Source organism: Triturus cristatus, chromosome 4_2, assembly GCF_964204655.1.
Source record: "Triturus cristatus chromosome 4_2, aTriCri1.1, whole genome shotgun sequence".
Lineage (NCBI taxonomy): Eukaryota > Metazoa > Chordata > Amphibia > Caudata > Salamandridae > Triturus > Triturus cristatus.
This window is the reverse complement of record NC_140586.1, coordinates 929,810,359-929,822,858: the sequence shown is the minus strand read 5'-3', so window position 1 is coordinate 929,822,858 and position 12,500 is coordinate 929,810,359. Positions and strand designations below refer to the sequence as shown.

Genomic DNA, 12,500 nt, shown 5'->3' with positions numbered 1-12,500 from the left:
CCTATGGTCAGGCCTATTGCACAGGCATTTTGTGCCTGGCCATTCCGGGATTGTTGTGTTTCAAGGCCCAGCCATCAATACTAATGTGATGGCTTTCCCTGAAAACCCTCATGTCCCTGTCCTCCCAAGAGCCCGAGCTTTTATGTAAAATAAGGTGTGCACCTTGGGCCTTCCCCTTTGCGCTCTCTGCCCCCTCTCTTTCTCCAAAGCTGAGCTCTGCAGGTAAATGTATCTATCTGAGTGAGGGGCTAGGGAGGGCCTTGCCCAGCAGTCTTACAAAGCAAGAGTTCAGAGAAAGCACCTGCTCTGGGAAGGAGACTCCGCTCACAGAGAAGACAAGTCTAACATGCCACAGTGAAGATTGGATGGGCAAGACACACGCCTGACAGGCTGGTAGAACACCACCAGAGGAGCAGATAGCTACGCTAAGAAGGCCACAGAAAAGTCATACATGTATCTCATACACTGGGACTGGTTGTAATACTGGCCCTAACACCATTAGATAGTAGTCTGCGCATCATAACACCCAACAGTGACAAGACACTAAGCAAATGGCAAATGCTGCGTAGGATAAAGACGCCTTATATAACACAAGCTCAAGGCAGGCGCGCACACATAAAGATATATGTTGAGTCTCAGGAGATGTACTTTTGTCACTAGTCTCTGTGGCGCAATCGGTTAGCGTGTTCGGCTGTTAACCGAAAGGTTGGTGGTTCAAGCCCACCCAGGGACGTTTCCTTTTGCATGCATGAAGCACTTTAATAAATCATAGTAATGTGCCTTTGGTCTAGAGCTCCTGCGTGAGACCCTTTCCCTGAACATTTCAATCCTCTGCGTTCTCTCTGCACCTGCACTCAATTTCATCAATAGGATGGAAAACAAAAAGCCAAACCTTGTAATACAACCCTAGGCATATAAGGAGGTGGGCAAAAATGAAAAGGCTCACAACATTTGCTGATGTGTCTCCAAAAGCAAGGACCTCGTGGCGCAACGGTAGCGCGTCTGACTCCAGATCAGAAGGTTGCGTGTTCAAATCACGTCGGGGTAACTGTTTCCCATTTTATGCCCCACTGAGTTCCCATATTTGATTTAGAAAGCAAAGTCAAAAGAACACAGCCTTGCATTGGCCGGGAATCGAACCCGGGCCTCCCGCGTGGCAGGCGAGAATTCTACCACTGAACCACCAATGCTTCACATGTGTAGCTTAGAGACAGAGCTCTGTCCAAGACAGTGATGAGGCGCACGCACTCAAATTGCACACCTATGAACAAAGTGTGTGCAACAGACATTGGAATGCCAACGTTTCACATGATGGCAAGAATCAGATGCAGGAGACTATAAGTATGAATGTTTTTGCATTTGCTGAGGTCACTGGCTTGGGACTAGTGTTGTGGTTATCAGGGCATGATGGCAGGCTGCTCCCGACAGAAGTGGCTCATAGAAGGCAGCCTCCAGATCACCAGCACTATTGTGTTTCAGATCATGTCACTGAACTCTCCTCCTTAAAAATCCTTCCCACTGTCTTTGCCAAATTCCCTGTCCTCCCCGAAATGCTGGGGTGAAACGGGCAGAGTTCTGCGCCCTGCGTCCCTTTATGCGTCCCTAACGCGCTCCCAACGCGGCCTACAGCCCTGGTCGGGCACAGCCCTGGTCGGGCTTAGACCACTGGGGCCTCTGGAGAGCAAGACCTCCAGAAGCCTATGGTCAGGCCTATTGCACAGGCATTTTGTGCCTGGCCATTCCGGGATTGTTGTGTTTCAAGGCCCAGCCATCAATACTAATGTGATGGGTTTCCCTGAGAACCCTCATGTCCCTGTCCTCCCAAGAGCCCGAGCTTTTATGTAAAATAAGGTGTGCACCTTGGGCCTTCCCCTTTGCGCTCTCTGCCCCCTCTCTTTCTCCAAAGCTGAGCTCTGCAGGTAAATGTATCTATCTGAGTGAGGGGCTAGGGAGGGCCTTGCCCAGCAGTCTTACAAAGCAAGAGTTCAGAGAAAGCACCTGCTCTGGGAAGGAGACTCCGCTCACAGAGAAGACAAGTCTAACATGCCACAGTGAAGATTGGATGGGCAAGACACACGCCTGACAGGCTGGTAGAACACCACCAGAGGAGCAGATAGCTACGCTAAGAAGGCCACAGAAAAGTCATACATGTATCTCATACACTGGGACTGGTTGTAATACTGGCCCTAACACCATTAGATAGTAGTCTGCGCATCATAACACCCAACAGTGACAAGACACTAAGCAAATGGCAAATGCTGCGTAGGATAAAGACGCCTTATATAACACAAGCTCAAGGCAGGCGCGCACACATAAAGATATATGTTGGGTCTCAGGAGATGTGCTTTTGTCACTAGTCTCTGTGGCGCAATCGGTTAGTGCGTTCGGCTGTTAACCGAAAGGTTGGTGGTTCAAGCCCACCCAGGGACGTTTCCTTTTGCATGCATGAAGCACTTTAATAAATCATAGTAATGTGCCTTTGGTCTAAAGCTCCTGCGTGAGACCCTTTCCCTGAACATTTCAATCCTCTGCGTTCTCTCTGCACCTGCACTCAATTTCATCAATAGGATGGAAAACAAAAAGCCAAACCTTGTAATACAACCCTAGGCATATAAGGAGGTGGGCAAAAATGAAAAGGCTCACAACATTTGCTGATGTGACTCCAAATGCAAGGACCTCGTGGCGCAACGGTAGCGCGTCTGACTCCAGATCAGAAGGTTGCGTGTTCAAATCACATCGGGGTCACTGTTTCCCGTTTTATGCCCCACTGAGTTCCCATATTTGATTTAGAAAGCAAAGTCAAAAGAACACAGCCTTGCATTGGCCGGGAATCGAACCCAGGCCTCCCGCGTGGCAGGCGAGAATTCTTCCACTGAACCACCAATGCTTCACATGTGTAGCTTAGAGACAGAGCTCTGTCCAAGACAGTGATGAGGCGCACGCACTCAAATTGCACACCTATGAACAAAGTGTGTGCAACAGACATTGGAATGCCAACGTTTCACATGATGGCAAGAATCAGATGCAGGAGACTATAAGTATGAATGTTTTTGCATTTGCTGAGGTCACTGGCTTGGGACTAGTGTTGTGGTTATCAGGGCATGATGGCAGGCTGCTCCCGACAGAAGGGGCTCATAGAAGGCAGCCTCCAGATCACCAGCACTATTGTGTTTCAGATCATGTCACTGAACTCTCCTCCTTAAAAATCCTTCCCACTGTCTTTGCCAAATTCCCTGTCCTCCCCGAAATGCTGGGGTGAAACGGGCAGAGTTCTGCGCCCTGCGTCCCTAACGCGCTCCCAACGCGGCCTACAGCCCTGGTCGGGCACAGCCCTGGTCGGGCTTAGACCACTGGGGCCTCTGGAGAGCAAGACCTCCAGAAGCCTATGGTCAGGCCTATTGCACAGGCATTTTGTGCCTGGCCATTCCGGGATTGTTGTGTTTCAAGGCCCAGCCATCAATACTAATGTGATGGCTTTCCCTGAAAACCCTCATGTCCCTGTCCTCCCAAGAGCCCGAGCTTTTATGTAAAATAAGGTGTGCACCTTGGGCCTTCCCCTTTGCGCTCTCTGCCCCCTCTCTTTCTCCAAAGCTGAGCTCTGCAGGTAAATGTATCTATCTGAGTGAGGGGCTAGGGAGGGCCTTGCCCAGCAGTCTTACAAAGCAAGAGTTCAGAGAAAGCACCTGCTCTGGGAAGGAGACTCCGCTCACAGAGAAGACAAGTCTAACATGCCACAGTGAAGATTGGATGGGCAAGACACACGCCTGACAGGCTGGTAGAACACCACCAGAGGAGCAGATAGCTACGCTAAGAAGGCCACAGAAAAGTCATACATGTATCTCATACACTGGGACTGGTTGTAATACTGGCCCTAACACCATTAGATAGTAGTCTGCGCATCATAACACCCAACAGTGACAAGACACTAAGCAAATGGCAAATGCTGCGTAGGATAAAGACGCCTTATATAACACAAGCTCAAGGCAGGCGCGCACACATAAAGATATATGTTGAGTCTCAGGAGATGTGCTTTTGTCACTAGTCTCTGTGGCGCAATCGGTTAGCGTGTTCGGCTGTTAACCGAAAGGTTGGTGGTTCAAGCCCACCCAGGGACGTTTCCTTTTGCATGCATGAAGCACTTTAATAAATCATAGTAATGTGCCTTTGGTCTAGAGCTCCTGCGTGAGACCCTTTCCCTGAACATTTCAATCCTCTGCGTTCTCTCTGCACCTGCACTCAATTTCATCAATAGGATGGAAAACAAAAAGCCAAACCTTGTAATACAACCCTAGGCATATAAGGAGGTGGGCAAAAATGAAAAGGCTCACAACATTTGCTGATGTGTCTCCAAAAGCAAGGACCTCGTGGCGCAACGGTAGCGCGTCTGACTCCAGATCAGAAGGTTGCGTGTTCAAATCACGTCGGGGTAACTGTTTCCCATTTTATGCCCCACTGAGTTCCCATATTTGATTTAGAAAGCAAAGTCAAAAGAACACAGCCTTGCATTGGCCGGGAATCGAACCCGGGCCTCCCGCGTGGCAGGCGAGAATTCTACCACTGAACCACCAATGCTTCACATGTGTAGCTTCGAGACAGAGCTCTGTCCAAGACAGTGATGAGGCGCACGCACTCAAATTGCACACCTATGAACAAAGTGTGTGCAACAGACATTGGAATTCCAACGTTTCACATGATGGCAAGAATCAGATGCAGGAGACTATAAGTATGAATGTTTTTGCATTTGCTGAGGTCACTGGCTTGGGACTAGTGTTGTGGTTATCAGGGCATGATGGCAGGCTGCTCCCGACAGAAGTGGCTCATAGAAGGCAGCCTCCAGATCACCAGCACTATTGTGTTTCAGATCATGTCACTGAACTCTCCTCCTTAAAAATCCTTCCCACTGTCTTTGCCAAATTCCCTGTCCTCCCCGAAATGCTGGGGTGAAACGGGCAGAGTTCTGCGCCCTGCGTCCCTTTATGCGTCCCTAACGCGCTCCCAACGCGCTCCCAACGCGGCCTACAGCCCTGGTCGGGCTTAGACCACTGGGGCCTCTGGAGAGCAAGACCTCCAGAAGCCTATGGTCAGGCCTATTGCACAGGCATTTTGTGCCTGGCCATTCCGGGATTGTTGTGTTTCAAGGCCCAGCCATCAATACTAATGTGATGGCTTTCCCTGAGAACCCTCATGTTCCTGTCCTCCCAAGAGCCCGAGCTTTATGTAAAATAAGGTGTGCACCTTGGGCCTTCCCCTTTGCGCTCTCTGCCCCCTCTCTTTCTCCAAAGCTGAGCTCTGCAGGTAAATGTATCTATCTGAGTGAGGGGCTAGGGAGGGCCTTGCCCAGCAGTCTTACAAAGCAAGAGTTCAGAGAAAGCACCTGCTCTGGGAAGGAGACTCCGCTCACAGAGAAGACAAGTCTAACATGCCACAGTGAAGATTGGATGGGCAAGACACACGCCTGACAGGCTGGTAGAACACCACCAGAGGAGCAGATAGCTACGCTAAGAAGGCCACAGAAAAGTCATACATGTATCTCATACACTGGGACTGGTTGTAATACTGGCCCTAACACCATTAGACAGTAGTCTGCGCATCATAACACCCAACAGTGACAAGACACTAAGCAAATGGCAAATGCTGCGTAGGATAAAGACGCCTTATATAACACAAGCTCAAGGCAGGCGCGCACACATAAAGATATATGTTGGGTCTCAGGAGATGTGCTTTTGTCACTAGTCTCTGTGGCGCAATCGGTTAGTGCGTTCGGCTGTTAACCGAAAGGTTGGTGGTTCAAGCCCACCCAGGGACGTTTCCTTTTGCATGCATGAAGCACTTTAATAAATCATAGTAATGTGCCTTTGGTCTAAAGCTCCTGCGTGAGACCCTTTCCCTGAACATTTCAATCCTCTGCGTTCTCTCTGCACCTGCACTCAATTTCATCAATAGGATGGAAAACAAAAAGCCAAACCTTGTAATACAACCCTAGGCATATAAGGAGGTGGGCAAAAATGAAAAGGCTCACAACATTTGCTGATGTGACTCCAAATGCAAGGACCTCGTGGCGCAACGGTAGCGCGTCTGACTCCAGATCAGAAGGTTGCGTGTTCAAATCACATCGGGGTCACTGTTTCCCATTTTATGCCCCACTGAGTTCCCATATTTGATTTAGAAAGCAAAGTCAAAAGAACACAGCCTTGCATTGGCCGGGAATCGAACCCAGGCCTCCCGCGTGGCAGGCGAGAATTCTTCCACTGAACCACCAATGCTTCACATGTGTAGCTTAGAGACAGAGCTCTGTCCAAGACAGTGATGAGGCGCACGCACTCAAATTGCACACCTATGAACAAAGTGTGTGCAACAGACATTGGAATGCCAACGTTTCACATGATGGCAAGAATCAGATGCAGGAGACTATAAGTATGAATGTTTTTGCATTTGCTGAGGTCACTGGCTTGGGACTAGTGTTGTGGTTATCAGGGCATGATGGCAGGCTGCTCCCGACAGAAGGGGCTCATAGAAGGCAGCCTCCAGATCACCAGCACTATTGTGTTTCAGATCATGTCACTGAACTCTCCTCCTTAAAAATCCTTCCCACTGTCTTTGCCAAATTCCCTGTCCTCCCCGAAATGCTGGGGTGAAACGGGCAGAGTTCTGCGCCCTGCGTCCCTAACGCGCTCCCAACGCGGCCTACAGCCCTGGTCGGGCACAGCCCTGGTCGGGCTTAGACCACTGGGGCCTCTGGAGAGCAAGACCTCCAGAAGCCTATGGTCAGGCCTATTGCACAGGCATTTTGTGCCTGGCCATTCCGGGATTGTTGTGTTTCAAGGCCCAGCCATCAATACTAATGTGATGGCTTTCCCTGAGAACCCTCATGTCCCTGTCCTCCCAAGAGCCCGAGCTTTTATGTAAAATAAGGTGTGCACCTTGGGCCTTCCCCTTTGCGCTCTCTGCCCCCTCTCTTTCTCCAAAGCTGAGCTCTGCAGGTAAATGTATCTATCTGAGTGAGGGGCTAGGGAGGGCCTTGCCCAGCAGTCTTACAAAGCAAGAGTTCAGAGAAAGCACCTGCTCTGGGAAGGAGACTCCGCTCACAGAGAAGACAAGTCTAACATGCCACAGTGAAGATTGGATGGGCAAGACACACGCCTGACAGGCTGGTAGAACACCACCAGAGGAGCAGATAGCTACGCTAAGAAGGCCACAGAAAAGTCATACATGTATCTCATACACTGGGACTGGTTGTAATACTGGCCCTAACACCATTAGATAGTAGTCTGCGCATCATAACACCCAACAGTGACAAGACACTAAGCAAATGGCAAATGCTGCGTAGGATAAAGACGCCTTATATAACACAAGCTCAAGGCAGGCGCGCACACATAAAGATATATGTTGAGTCTCAGGAGATGTGCTTTTGTCACTAGTCTCTGTGGCGCAATCGGTTAGCGTGTTCGGCTGTTAACCGAAAGGTTGGTGGTTCAAGCCCACCCAGGGACGTTTCCTTTTGCATGCATGAAGCACTTTAATAAATCATAGTAATGTGCCTTTGGTCTAGAGCTCCTGCGTGAGACCCTTTCCCTGAACATTTCAATCCTCTGCGTTCTCTCTGCACCTGCACTCAATTTCATCAATAGGATGGAAAACAAAAAGCCAAACCTTGTAATACAACCCTAGGCATATAAGGAGGTGGGCAAAAATGAAAAGGCTCACAACATTTGCTGATGTGTCTCCAAAAGCAAGGACCTCGTGGCGCAACGGTAGCGCGTCTGACTCCAGATCAGAAGGTTGCGTGTTCAAATCACGTCGGGGTAACTGTTTCCCATTTTATGCCCCACTGAGTTCCCATATTTGATTTAGAAAGCAAAGTCAAAAGAACACAGCCTTGCATTGGCCGGGAATCGAACCCGGGCCTCCCGCGTGGCAGGCGAGAATTCTACCACTGAACCACCAATGCTTCACATGTGTAGCTTAGAGACAGAGCTCTGTCCAAGACAGTGATGAGGCGCACGCACTCAAATTGCACACCTATGAACAAAGTGTGTGCAACAGACATTGGAATGCCAACGTTTCACATGATGGCAAGAATCAGATGCAGGAGACTATAAGTATGAATGTTTTTGCATTTGCTGAGGTCACTGGCTTGGGACTAGTGTTGTGGTTATCAGGGCATGATGGCAGGCTGCTCCCGACAGAAGTGGCTCATAGAAGGCAGCCTCCAGATCACCAGCACTATTGTGTTTCAGATCATGTCACTGAACTCTCCTCCTTAAAAATCCTTCCCACTGTCTTTGCCAAATTCCCTGTCCTCCCCGAAATGCTGGGGTGAAACGGGCAGAGTTCTGCGCCCTGCGTCCCTTTATGCGTCCCTAACGCGCTCCCAACGCGCTCCCAACGCGGCCTACAGCCCTGGTCGGGCTTAGACCACTGGGGCCTCTGGAGAGCAAGACCTCCAGAAGCCTATGGTCAGGCCTATTGCACAGGCATTTTGTGCCTGGCCATTCCGGGATTGTTGTGTTTCAAGGCCCAGCCATCAATACTAATGTGATGGCTTTCCCTGAGAACCCTCATGTTCCTGTCCTCCCAAGAGCCCGAGCTTTTATGTAAAATAAGGTGTGCACCTTGGGCCTTCCCCTTTGCGCTCTCTGCCCCCTCTCTTTCTCCAAAGCTGAGCTCTGCAGGTAAATGTATCTATCTGAGTGAGGGGCTAGGGAGGGCCTTGCCCAGCAGTCTTACAAAGCAAGAGTTCAGAGAAAGCACCTGCTCTGGGAAGGAGACTCCGCTCACAGAGAAGACAAGTCTAACATGCCACAGTGAAGATTGGATGGGCAAGACACACGCCTGACAGGCTGGTAGAACACCACCAGAGGAGCAGATAGCTACGCTAAGAAGGCCACAGAAAAGTCATACATGTATCTCATACACTGGGACTGGTTGTAATACTGGCCCTAACACCATTAGACAGTAGTCTGCGCATCATAACACCCAACAGTGACAAGACACTAAGCAAATGGCAAATGCTGCGTAGGATAAAGACGCCTTATATAACACAAGCTCAAGGCAGGCGCGCACACATAAAGATATATGTTGGGTCTCAGGAGATGTGCTTTTGTCACTAGTCTCTGTGGCGCAATCGGTTAGTGCGTTCGGCTGTTAACCGAAAGGTTGGTGGTTCAAGCCCACCCAGGGACGTTTCCTTTTGCATGCATGAAGCACTTTAATAAATCATAGTAATGTGCCTTTGGTCTAAAGCTCCTGCGTGAGACCCTTTCCCTGAACATTTCAATCCTCTGCGTTCTCTCTGCACCTGCACTCAATTTCATCAATAGGATGGAAAACAAAAAGCCAAACCTTGTAATACAACCCTAGGCATATAAGGAGGTGGGCAAAAATGAAAAGGCTCACAACATTTGCTGATGTGACTCCAAATGCAAGGACCTCGTGGCGCAACGGTAGCGCGTCTGACTCCAGATCAGAAGGTTGCGTGTTCAAATCACATCGGGGTCACTGTTTCCCATTTTATGCCCCACTGAGTTCCCATATTTGATTTAGAAAGCAAAGTCAAAAGAACACAGCCTTGCATTGGCCGGGAATCGAACCCAGGCCTCCCGCGTGGCAGGCGAGAATTCTTCCACTGAACCACCAATGCTTCACATGTGTAGCTTAGAGACAGAGCTCTGTCCAAGACAGTGATGAGGCGCACGCACTCAAATTGCACACCTATGAACAAAGTGTGTGCAACAGACATTGGAATGCCAACGTTTCACATGATGGCAAGAATCAGATGCAGGAGACTATAAGTATGAATGTTTTTGCATTTGCTGAGGTCACTGGCTTGGGACTAGTGTTGTGGTTATCAGGGCATGATGGCAGGCTGCTCCCGACAGAAGGGGCTCATAGAAGGCAGCCTCCAGATCACCAGCACTATTGTGTTTCAGATCATGTCACTGAACTCTCCTCCTTAAAAATCCTTCCCACTGTCTTTGCCAAATTCCCTGTCCTCCCCGAAATGCTGGGGTGAAACGGGCAGAGTTCTGCGCCCTGCGTCCCTAACGCGCTCCCAACGCGGCCTACAGCCCTGGTCGGGCACAGCCCTGGTCGGGCTTAGACCACTGGGGCCTCTGGAGAGCAAGACCTCCAGAAGCCTATGGTCAGGCCTATTGCACAGGCATTTTGTGCCTGGCCATTCCGGGATTGTTGTGTTTCAAGGCCCAGCCATCAATACTAATGTGATGGCTTTCCCTGAGAACCCTCATGTCCCTGTCCTCCCAAGAGCCCGAGCTTTTATGTAAAATAAGGTGTGCACCTTGGGCCTTCCCCTTTGCGCTCTCTGCCCCCTCTCTTTCTCCAAAGCTGAGCTCTGCAGGTAAATGTATCTATCTGAGTGAGGGGCTAGGGAGGGCCTTGCCCAGCAGTCTTACAAAGCAAGAGTTCAGAGAAAGCACCTGCTCTGGGAAGGAGACTCCGCTCACAGAGAAGACAAGTCTAACATGCCACAGTGAAGATTGGATGGGCAAGACACACGCCTGACAGGCTGGTAGAACACCACCAGAGGAGCAGATAGCTACGCTAAGAAGGCCACAGAAAAGTCATACATGTATCTCATACACTGGGACTGGTTGTAATACTGGCCCTAACACCATTAGATAGTAGTCTGCGCATCATAACACCCAACAGTGACAAGACACTAAGCAAATGGCAAATGCTGCGTAGGATAAAGACGCCTTATATAACACAAGCTCAAGGCAGGCGCGCACACATAAAGATATATGTTGAGTCTCAGGAGATGTGCTTTTGTCACTAGTCTCTGTGGCGCAATCGGTTAGCGTGTTCGGCTGTTAACCGAAAGGTTGGTGGTTCAAGCCCACCCAGGGACGTTTCCTTTTGCATGCATGAAGCACTTTAATAAATCATAGTAATGTGCCTTTGGTCTAGAGCTCCTGCGTGAGACCCTTTCCCTGAACATTTCAATCCTCTGCGTTCTCTCTGCACCTGCACTCAATTTCATCAATAGGATGGAAAACAAAAAGCCAAACCTTGTAATACAACCCTAGGCATATAAGGAGGTGGGCAAAAATGAAAAGGCTCACAACATTTGCTGATGTGTCTCCAAAAGCAAGGACCTCGTGGCGCAACGGTAGCGCGTCTGACTCCAGATCAGAAGGTTGCGTGTTCAAATCACGTCGGGGTAACTGTTTCCCATTTTATGCCCCACTGAGTTCCCATATTTGATTTAGAAAGCAAAGTCAAAAGAACACAGCCTTGCATTGGCCGGGAATCGAACCCGGGCCTCCCGCGTGGCAGGCGAGAATTCTACCACTGAACCACCAATGCTTCACATGTGTAGCTTAGAGACAGAGCTCTGTCCAAGACAGTGATGAGGCGCACGCACTCAAATTGCACACCTATGAACAAAGTGTGTGCAACAGACATTGGAATGCCAACGTTTCACATGATGGCAAGAATCAGATGCAGGAGACTATAAGTATGAATGTTTTTGCATTTGCTGAGGTCACTGGCTTGGGACTAGTGTTGTGGTTATCAGGGCATGATGGCAGGCTGCTCCCGACAGAAGTGGCTCATAGAAGGCAGCCTCCAGATCACCAGCACTATTGTGTTTCAGATCATGTCACTGAACTCTCCTCCTTAAAAATCCTTCCCACTGTCTTTGCCAAATTCCCTGTCCTCCCCGAAATGCTGGGGTGAAACGGGCAGAGTTCTGCGCCCTGCGTCCCTTTATGCGTCCCTAACGCGCTCCCAACGCGCTCCCAACGCGGCCTACAGCCCTGGTCGGGCTTAGACCACTGGGGCCTCTGGAGAGCAAGACCTCCAGAAGCCTATGGTCAGGCCTATTGCACAGGCATTTTGTGCCTGGCCATTCCGGGATTGTTGTGTTTCAAGGCCCAGCCATCAATACTAATGTGATGGCTTTCCCTGAGAACCCTCATGTTCCTGTCCTCCCAAGAGCCCGAGCTTTTATGTAAAATAAGGTGTGCACCTTGGGCCTTCCCCTTTGCGCTCTCTGCCCCCTCTCTTTCTCCAAAGCTGAGCTCTGCAGGTAAATGTATCTATCTGAGTGAGGGGCTAGGGAGGGCCTTGCCCAGCAGTCTTACAAAGCAAGAGTTCAGAGAAAGCACCTGCTCTGGGAAGGAGACTCCGCTCACAGAGAAGACAAGTCTAACATGCCACAGTGAAGATTGGATGGGCAAGACACACGCCTGACAGGCTGGTAGAACACCACCAGAGGAGCAGATAGCTACGCTAAGAAGGCCACAGAAAAGTCATACATGTATCTCATACACTGGGACTGGTTGTAATACTGGCCCTAACACCATTAGATAGTAGTCTGCGCATCATAACACCCAACAGTGACAAGACACTAAGCAAATGGCAAATGCTGCGTAGGATAAAGACGCCTTATATAACACAAGCTCAAGGCAGGCGCGCACACATAAAGATATATGTTGAGTCTCAGGAGATGTGCTTTTGTCACTAGTCTCTGTGGCGCA

General features: G+C 49.8%; 22 non-coding genes across 22 annotated transcripts in view; 15 read left to right on the top strand and 7 right to left on the bottom strand.

Moving 5' to 3' along the window:
- The first annotated feature begins 659 nt into the window (after positions 1-659).
- On the top strand, positions 660-733 carry TRNAN-GUU (transfer RNA asparagine (anticodon GUU)). Its single transcript has one exon. It is a non-coding gene; the product is annotated as a tRNA-Asn (tRNA).
- Positions 734-976: 243 nt separating this feature from the next.
- TRNAW-CCA (transfer RNA tryptophan (anticodon CCA)) lies at positions 977-1,048 on the top strand. The gene has a single exon. It is a non-coding gene; the product is annotated as a tRNA-Trp (tRNA).
- A 71-nt stretch (positions 1,049-1,119) lies between these two features.
- On the bottom strand, positions 1,120-1,190 carry TRNAG-GCC (transfer RNA glycine (anticodon GCC)). The gene has a single exon. It is a non-coding gene; the product is annotated as a tRNA-Gly (tRNA).
- A 1,166-nt stretch (positions 1,191-2,356) lies between these two features.
- Positions 2,357-2,430, top strand: TRNAN-GUU (transfer RNA asparagine (anticodon GUU)). Its single transcript has one exon. It is a non-coding gene; the product is annotated as a tRNA-Asn (tRNA).
- Positions 2,431-2,673: 243 nt separating this feature from the next.
- On the top strand, positions 2,674-2,745 carry TRNAW-CCA (transfer RNA tryptophan (anticodon CCA)). Its single transcript has one exon. It is a non-coding gene; the product is annotated as a tRNA-Trp (tRNA).
- Positions 2,746-2,816: 71 nt separating this feature from the next.
- Positions 2,817-2,887, bottom strand: TRNAG-GCC (transfer RNA glycine (anticodon GCC)). The gene has a single exon. It is a non-coding gene; the product is annotated as a tRNA-Gly (tRNA).
- Positions 2,888-4,041: 1,154 nt separating this feature from the next.
- Positions 4,042-4,115, top strand: TRNAN-GUU (transfer RNA asparagine (anticodon GUU)). Its single transcript has one exon. It is a non-coding gene; the product is annotated as a tRNA-Asn (tRNA).
- Positions 4,116-4,358: 243 nt separating this feature from the next.
- Positions 4,359-4,430, top strand: TRNAW-CCA (transfer RNA tryptophan (anticodon CCA)). The gene has a single exon. It is a non-coding gene; the product is annotated as a tRNA-Trp (tRNA).
- A 71-nt stretch (positions 4,431-4,501) lies between these two features.
- Positions 4,502-4,572, bottom strand: TRNAG-GCC (transfer RNA glycine (anticodon GCC)). Its single transcript has one exon. It is a non-coding gene; the product is annotated as a tRNA-Gly (tRNA).
- A 1,160-nt stretch (positions 4,573-5,732) lies between these two features.
- TRNAN-GUU (transfer RNA asparagine (anticodon GUU)) lies at positions 5,733-5,806 on the top strand. The gene has a single exon. It is a non-coding gene; the product is annotated as a tRNA-Asn (tRNA).
- A 243-nt stretch (positions 5,807-6,049) lies between these two features.
- TRNAW-CCA (transfer RNA tryptophan (anticodon CCA)) lies at positions 6,050-6,121 on the top strand. The gene has a single exon. It is a non-coding gene; the product is annotated as a tRNA-Trp (tRNA).
- A 71-nt stretch (positions 6,122-6,192) lies between these two features.
- TRNAG-GCC (transfer RNA glycine (anticodon GCC)) lies at positions 6,193-6,263 on the bottom strand. The gene has a single exon. It is a non-coding gene; the product is annotated as a tRNA-Gly (tRNA).
- Positions 6,264-7,417: 1,154 nt separating this feature from the next.
- On the top strand, positions 7,418-7,491 carry TRNAN-GUU (transfer RNA asparagine (anticodon GUU)). The gene has a single exon. It is a non-coding gene; the product is annotated as a tRNA-Asn (tRNA).
- A 243-nt stretch (positions 7,492-7,734) lies between these two features.
- On the top strand, positions 7,735-7,806 carry TRNAW-CCA (transfer RNA tryptophan (anticodon CCA)). The gene has a single exon. It is a non-coding gene; the product is annotated as a tRNA-Trp (tRNA).
- A 71-nt stretch (positions 7,807-7,877) lies between these two features.
- TRNAG-GCC (transfer RNA glycine (anticodon GCC)) lies at positions 7,878-7,948 on the bottom strand. Its single transcript has one exon. It is a non-coding gene; the product is annotated as a tRNA-Gly (tRNA).
- A 1,161-nt stretch (positions 7,949-9,109) lies between these two features.
- TRNAN-GUU (transfer RNA asparagine (anticodon GUU)) lies at positions 9,110-9,183 on the top strand. The gene has a single exon. It is a non-coding gene; the product is annotated as a tRNA-Asn (tRNA).
- A 243-nt stretch (positions 9,184-9,426) lies between these two features.
- Positions 9,427-9,498, top strand: TRNAW-CCA (transfer RNA tryptophan (anticodon CCA)). The gene has a single exon. It is a non-coding gene; the product is annotated as a tRNA-Trp (tRNA).
- A 71-nt stretch (positions 9,499-9,569) lies between these two features.
- On the bottom strand, positions 9,570-9,640 carry TRNAG-GCC (transfer RNA glycine (anticodon GCC)). The gene has a single exon. It is a non-coding gene; the product is annotated as a tRNA-Gly (tRNA).
- A 1,154-nt stretch (positions 9,641-10,794) lies between these two features.
- Positions 10,795-10,868, top strand: TRNAN-GUU (transfer RNA asparagine (anticodon GUU)). Its single transcript has one exon. It is a non-coding gene; the product is annotated as a tRNA-Asn (tRNA).
- A 243-nt stretch (positions 10,869-11,111) lies between these two features.
- TRNAW-CCA (transfer RNA tryptophan (anticodon CCA)) lies at positions 11,112-11,183 on the top strand. The gene has a single exon. It is a non-coding gene; the product is annotated as a tRNA-Trp (tRNA).
- A 71-nt stretch (positions 11,184-11,254) lies between these two features.
- TRNAG-GCC (transfer RNA glycine (anticodon GCC)) lies at positions 11,255-11,325 on the bottom strand. Its single transcript has one exon. It is a non-coding gene; the product is annotated as a tRNA-Gly (tRNA).
- Positions 11,326-12,486: 1,161 nt separating this feature from the next.
- TRNAN-GUU (transfer RNA asparagine (anticodon GUU)) overlaps positions 12,487-12,500 on the top strand; it is a 74-nt gene continuing 60 nt past the window's right edge. The window contains exon 1 of the tRNA in view: positions 12,487-12,500. This exon is cut by the window's right edge and continues 60 nt beyond it. This is a non-coding gene — a tRNA (tRNA-Asn).